This window comes from Acartia tonsa, chromosome 13, assembly GCF_053477335.1.
Source record: "Acartia tonsa isolate MP-2025a chromosome 13, ASM5347733v1, whole genome shotgun sequence".
NCBI lineage: Eukaryota > Metazoa > Arthropoda > Copepoda > Calanoida > Acartiidae > Acartia > Acartia tonsa.
In genome coordinates this window covers 29,105,776-29,113,778 of record NC_137272.1, presented here as the reverse complement: position 1 = coordinate 29,113,778, position 8,003 = coordinate 29,105,776, and positions in this window count along the sequence as shown.

Genomic DNA, 8,003 nt, shown 5'->3' with positions numbered 1-8,003 from the left:
TGTCTCTCTTTCTTTCTCTCTCTCTAACATTTCTCCATCCCTTCATGTGCCTCCACCCTCCCTACATCCTCTTTTCTCTATGATTATAGCTTCCCCCTGAGTTTGGAGCATTTAAGAGTTCGTATAAGAAATGTTTTGAGTCGCCGTCGAGATCTCAATTGACGCATTTTAATTTATGCTACTATTGTGCTACTTCGCCCCATACTCTGCTACGATATTGATGGCGAACTCACATGCTACCTTTTGCTTGAAAGGACGATTTTCCAACGTTTATCGCCAAAAAATTAGGTGTTAATTCATGGCGAATGGGATTCGAGGTAGCATAGGACTCGGTACATATATTGCACGATCTCGAAGGCGACTCTACAGAGAAATGTCTTGCTGGGTGGAAATTGAATAAATCAAACTGCAAAGACATAAAAAAGACAAAAAAATCTTAGTTGATATTGAAAACATGTTATTGCTTAATGAATTTAATGCTTTGATCCTTCTTAATTGTATTATGATAAATGCCTCTTTATAATAATCTATAAATTGCTCCTCCCACTTTCTCACACATTAAATTGCAAAAAAATGAATCATTATATAAGGAACTTAATTCATTTCAACCTAATTATGTCCGCTTTTACAACTAAAATCCCTCTCACTATTGGATATCTTGTAAATTTTAAGGATGAAGAACCCTAGCCTCAAATGGTGTAGAATGAAGGAGACTAGCCTGGGTGCTAGTCTCCTTCATGTGAGCCTGATTTTAAATAAAGTAAAACTTTTAAGCACTTGAAGGAAAGAAAAGAATAGGATAATCAAGTGACTAAAAAACTAAAATTGCACCTCTAAATTTTTTATATTGAAAACAGCAAGAAAATGAGCTGTAAAAACTGACATGGAATAACGAACAAAAAATAAAGTGGTGCATTTTGGGTATTTTAATCGCTTTGTAATCCTAGTTTTCCATTTCCTTGATCCCCTAAAAGTTATACATTATATTTTACTATAGGCTACGCCCCTAGAGGCTTCTATTGGTAGGAAGGTGGTACCCTACACCAAAATAGTTATAAACCTTCCTTAGACCTATGAGAAGCTACCCATTTATCACTCTGTGATATAACAATTATATATGTTAACGTCTCTAACTTGACGCAGGCTTGAACCCTACAATTCCCAACAAAAAGCGGGTATACTCTATTCTTCATATACTCTATAATATATTCGGACCGCGCTTAACACATCTCTACGGCAACATACACCCTCCCCCCCTTCCCACTTGCTCTTTGATTTTGAGTAAAATTTAAGAACACTTAAGTTTTATCCTCTCCCCTCCCCCCCCCCCCCCCCACCTTCTCTCATAAATTTTACACCCCTTCCCTTGTAAATATAATATTCTCTCTTTCTTTCTTTCTTAGCTGTCAGTCAATCTCTCTCGGTCTCTCCTGCCTTCTACCCCTACCACTCCCACCCCCCCCCCCCCCACCTTATTTGTTGTAAATATATGAGCATAATATTCCCCTGATTTACCCCCACTGGTATATTTTCAACCCCCCCCCCCCCCTCCAATTTACTTTGAAACTCAAAGCTCTGCTTCATTTATAAATCTTTCAAGGGACAGCATACCATTAAACCAAGTCCGGCCAAAAATTTTCAAGAAATTCATCATCGGCCAAAATTTGTATTAATAAACATATTAAATTCTATTTTGAAAAAAGGATGGGTATAGTCCCTTTCGTAACATCGCACCTTATGGGGCGATTCTTCATATTTTTCATAGTAGCTTTTCTCCTATTTCAAGCACTGCAGGAGGCTCTAACCCTGCGAGACCAATTACTTAACCCTATGTAACCTAACCTAACCTAAAATAACCTATAAAAAGCCATTTTAAAAATACAATGAATCACCCCGTATGGGGCGATGTTATGAAAGGGACTATTCCCAAAAGGATTTTTTTGTTAAAAGGCCTTTAAGCCTTTAACCAAATTTTTGCCCAATTGCAAGAAATTTTTTTATTTACTTGTGTCAGAACAAATTATAACCTTACCTTACTTCTAGAGAATCCATTTATCATCGCTTGTAATGGGATGGGATGATCTGACACCCAAGGACATTAGGTTAAGTAACATCCTATGGACAACAAACCCTTTGATTGCACAACCTTTGTCTGAGAAGTCCAACATTTGCATGGTTATGAGTTGTACCTGTTTATGGGCCAAGGCATTCCTACTCTTACTATTTATGTTGCACACCTGACAGTTGGAACCATGTTTAATGTCTATAGTTATGACACAGTGTTGGGCCAAGATTTGAAACTTTAACCTCCCTAACTATGAATAGATGTGCAATGTGTTGAGGACAAAGCCCAACCTGTCCATTTTTGAGCAAGACGATTCCCTTTTTTCCAATCTCTTTTAAGAGATTTTCTTTCCCCCCTTCCCTTTTTCTTTTCTCTTTATATGATGTCATATAGGAATCTTCTTGCTCAAAAGTGGGACAGATTGGGCTTCGTCTGTGTTAGGCCTTGGTCTTGGGTCAGGACAGATTATAAACACCTATTCAGTGTTTGCTGAAAAATTGCCATAAAGTTCCCATGATCACAAAGATTTTTTTGGAGCTTAGTATCAGTTGAAATCATCACCTTTGTCAATTATCTCTTCATTGTACAGCATAGGCCATGTACAATGGTTCTCCATTCTTCTTTGCATTAGGCATGACTGAAGGCATTACTGAGAGATGAGATTTACTCATTATGCAATTATATAATAGTTTTCTCCTGCAGGTTGTGTTTGTTTTTTTCCAATGGTGATTCCACGTCAAGGCTTGATTGGTTAAATCATCATTTTCTTTCCCTACCATTACTATCAAAGCATTCCCAAAATGTTGTTAATGTAGCCGGACAAAAAATCAGCCTTGTGGCATCATAAAAATGAGGGATTATCTATCTCTTTTTTAGGGGTTCTCTTTCCAACTTCTTTGAAAACAGTAAAAGTGTCTGACTATGACGTCAGAAAAAATTAACAACTAACCAATGAAAGGCCGCTATATATTTTACCATTGTGAATACTAGCTTATCATTGGTTGATTGTTAATTTTTTCTGACGTCATAGTCAGACACTTTTACTGTGACCCACTTCTTTCATCTTCCTCATTTTTATGACGTCACATTGCTGATTTTTAGGACACTTTGTCTTGCTATGTGTTTTATATATCACTAGTGGCTACGCCCCTAGAGGCCTCTAGGGGCACTTGAGAAGGGGGAAGTCAAATTTGATAACTCAATTTTTATTTTAGATTTTAAACGAAAAAGTAAAAAAAAATTTTTTGGCAGGGGGGGTATTTTAAATTTTTTGGGGAGTTGGGGGTGTCCCACCCCCAAAGAAAATAGTTATAAACCTTCCCGGGACCTATGAGAAGCTATCCTGTTAAGGAGAACCCGATCGGTTCAGCGGTTAGCGAGATCCTTCGGTACACACAGACCCACAAACAGACAAACATCCTGTTACTTTAGTATAAGGATTTGTTTACAAATGAGAGCACTGTCCCTTGTAATAACCCCCTATATAGACATAAACTCAATCTTTTAATAAAACTTTTTTAAAAATCACCATAAAAAAGCTTACATACAATTTACATTTTAATAATAAAATAATCAGAAAATGGGGGAAAATTTCCAAAAGCTTAATTCTGAATTTTTATGAAAGGAAATTTGCTTTAATTTTATGCATAAATATTGTGTATGTTTTGGGGCGACATATGCGTTGTTTTTAAAAAAGGAAATTTTTGGGTTTGGTGGGATGGAAGGGGGTTGGGGGCAAAAACGATTTTGTCCAATATCAGCGAAGTTTTTATTAAAATAAAGCCAATTTCATTTACTTATTGATGTCTTTAGCTGTCTATATGTCAGCTAAGCTCTTTTAAACTTTGTACTGATCGTTCTACAATTTTCAGGGAAGTTTTTTTCCGGGCAGGTTTTTGGCATTAGACATTTTAACTCCCCCAAAACATTCATAATAAATTTAAACCTAAATAGAAGTATTGGGAATTTTATGGAAAGAATGATTTATCTTTTATTAACCTATCTCGTCTTGTTGATAAAACAATATAACCACGGAGAAGGGGGATATTTATGAGAGGGGGGGGGGGGGGGGGTTGTAACACACATTTACACCGCCCCCGGCAAAATCTTTTCAAAATTATATCAAATATGAAAAGAAGGGGGATAGATGGGTGTTTTTATATTTAAGCTTGGAATCAAAATTAGCTAAGGTTAACAAACATGGTTGAAGATATCAATCCTTATAATAAAGTAACAGGATGTCTCTTTGTGTGTACCGAAGGATCTCGCTAACCGCTGAACCGATATGGTTCTCCTTTACAGGGTAGCTTCTCATAGGTGGGGAAGGTTTATATCTATTTTTTGGGAAAGATTTCACAAAGAATTTAAGAATTCTATCAGAATGATTACATTTCTTTTTCTTTCAACAACAAAAACTGCAGTTTTAAAAGCTAACCCTATTTAGAGTTAAATAGAAATGTGGGTTATTATTTGAAAAAAAGGGGGAGAAAAAAAAGGGGGGTAAAATTTAAAGTTTTTTTGTTGAAACACGCACAATCAGGTTCATACGTAGCGCAGTAATAACAATTTATTATTGACAAAACAAGGTCATTTTTATTTACAAATAGCGCAGACATAACAAAATCTCTTCTATTTCAATTAAAAAGAATTAAGGTAAAGACGGTTTTGGCAGGTATTACAACCAAATCAATAAATTCAACATTTACAGTAAATATTAAATTTAATTTCATGCGTTTTATGTTTTTTTAATTTGTATGATTCTTCATTAATAAGAATGTTATAGTTATTTTTTTTTTAACTTAGTAGGACGTTGACTATTAATTGAATATTAAAGGAAATATTAAATTTAATTTCATGCGTTTTTTGTTTTTTTTAATTTGTGTGATTCTTCAATTATAAGAATGTTATAGTAATTTTTTTTAGCTTAGTAGGACGAATTGACGTATATGCTTAATTACAGACGTTCTCAATTATGCAGTAGCTACGCCCCTAAAAAGGGGTCATAGACATATTTGTAGGGGGATGTTGGGGTTTCATTTTTCATCTCTGAGGGGGTGGGGGGAGGTAGGGGGTTAGTTGCCTTTATATTTTTATGATGGTCCAAGTTTTACATTAAACGTTGAAAAATAATTTTGCCTCTATCTTTTACCTGGTAAAAAAAATAGAAAGGGGGTACTGTAAATATGAAAAACCATTTACTACCCTGGCAACTCTATAATCAATAATATAAAGTTTATTTTGAAAAAAATAATATTTTGTACATTCTGACTTTACATCTAATCTGATTTCTGTAAATTTAAGACTTATGAACGGATTTTTTTCATCAAAATTTTTCCCTATTAAATGTCCAAACTATTCCTCCAATATTTTGAATCTACAGGTTTGAACATATAGTCCATTGTCTTTTACCTGTTATTACCCTACCTTTTAGTATATACAGACGTATTACTAGGTTTAAGTGCCCCTAAAGGCGTGTTTGTTTGATAACTCTTATGTTACAAACCCCCTCTAACCTAATCTAACCCCCTTACTAGCCCTTTCTCCCCCCCCCCCTCCCAACCCAACTTAATTAATGACACTTATACAGTAGTCCATAGTTGGATAAAATAAATATGATCATGTGTATAAGAATATCCATTATAAGACACTTGTGTAGAAAAATATCCATATACATAACTAAATTTGGGATAATACACAGTTGATCATTATTAGATACAATTTTAGGGCAATGGATTTATTATTACTTGGATCTTACATAAGATTTTGTAATTAAAGTTATCTCAGTAGCAGGCTAAAATAACATCCCCCATCCCTTCCTACTGGATAAACTGCTGAACCAATAAATGCAACCTAAATTGACAAGAAATTTTCTCCTTTCATAATATCCAAAAATATTCTACATCTATTTCTAGGGCTCAATTAAAGATTAATATCTTAAGTGTGATTCTGTATCCATTAAATATTTTTATTGTATTACACACAGGGGACGTTCAAGCTTTTTGTTTTGAGGGGTTTTAAAGGTTTGAGGGTGGAATCTAATTTATGTATTTGTTAAAATTTGGATGGGGCTAAAATGATGGTTTAAAAATTGGCGGTTGAATTTTGCTCACAAATTTGCAAGTGGACCATTGTGCATGTTTTAGAATATGGTCATTTTAAAGGAAAAGTTAAAAAGATTAAGATTATACCATACACCTGGTGTTCTAATCATTCAACAAAAAAATAGGCTGTTCTTTTATAATATAATTTTCCTTCTACCCTATATATGAACCACAAACATACTTATATGTTTGCTTATTTTAGGTTAGGATATTATTTAGAAACCCTGTAGTCGTTTTCTTAAAAAAAAAGAAGAAAAACAAATAAAAAAAAAAACATCTAAGTTTGATTCAAATATCAAAACAACTAAAATAGAAAAGTAAAAAAATCATAGATGTATCTGAAAAAGCCAATTTATGTTTTTAACTTCATTTTACTTTTCTAATTTTTTTGCTTTTTCTTAAAATTGTACTGTAAAATAGAAACTTTTTATTTTATCTTGTGTTACTTTTAAACCCTTAGCGTAAAGTGGATGGGGTTTATACATTTTTGCATATTTTTGTCAAGATAAAATAGCAATAAATGATAGGGATATATAATAGAAGTAAAAATGAGGTGAAGGGGACATTTTGTGCTCTTGTAATGATTTTAATGTACTGCATTGCAAAAATTAAGGAATAACAAAGTAATTAGATATAGAGGAAAGGAGTGTCTAATAAGAAAAAGACACATTTAAAATGGGACAAATGGGCTGTTTATTACACACTAGTCCCCAATGTTTTATAATAACGTTTTCTTATTCGTTGGCTTAACAACTTTGGGGACTTTAGTTAATTTTAATTGGTTGATTTATTTAGTTGAGTGTTCAAATGTTTCTACAGCTAATTTTAATCTACAGATGGGGTAATTTAGTGTATCATCATTGCATTGGGGATGTGCATAAATTTATCGGCCATTGTCTTTTCCATTTAGATCTCTGATACATACATGTATACTAAATTAACCATGCCGATAATACGTCACCTATGACAGGCAGACAAGTATTATTTGTTAAGTAGCTTCGCTACGACTTAATAATTGCAAATCTAGTTTTCTTCGGCTATGGAATTTCCGGACTTGTTAATAACGTAGCTCTTCTACATATCTCACTTTGTCCGTCCGTCTGTACTTTCGTATACAGCTGTACTGTACGTACCTTCAATAATGATTTTAAAACAGTCATTGTTAATAATCTAATTCACCACTTCTGTAGTTTAAAATAATTGGTTGAAAAGTTTGGACACTGCTATTTTCAACCAACCAATCAAATATTTTTGTCGAATATGTTTTTCTGCCCCCTTCTTACCACTTTTAATACAACTAGCGGCTGCGCCCCTAGCATCTAGAGGCTCTACATTGAAAGAGATATGAAAGGGCAGAAAAATAGAATTAAACTATACTAAGACTTATTTTAAAAATAAAATAGTCTAAAACCATCATAGGACCTGAGGAAGCTTCACTGTAAAGGAGAACAATATCGGTTCGGTGGTTAGCAAGATCCTTCACTACAGACAAAAAAGCCTACTTCTTTAAATAATATGTTGACCCTAGATGCTAGGGGCACACCCGCAAGTTATGTGTTACATAGCTAATAATAATAATATCTATAATACAAAGTAGCTTGATGTCTGTCCGTCCGTCCCTTAAGATCTCGGTAATCACTGAACCGATCGGATTCTACTCTTCAGGGTTTATACCTATTGGTCCTGTGGTGATTTTAGGCTATTTTCAAGGGGAGTGGGACACCCCCTACACCCCCCTAAAATGAAAATCCCCCACCCCCCCAAAAAAAAATTGTTTTCTGGGGAAACTACTTCACAATAAATGCAGCACCAGAAATACTTAATTTTTTTTGTTAAAT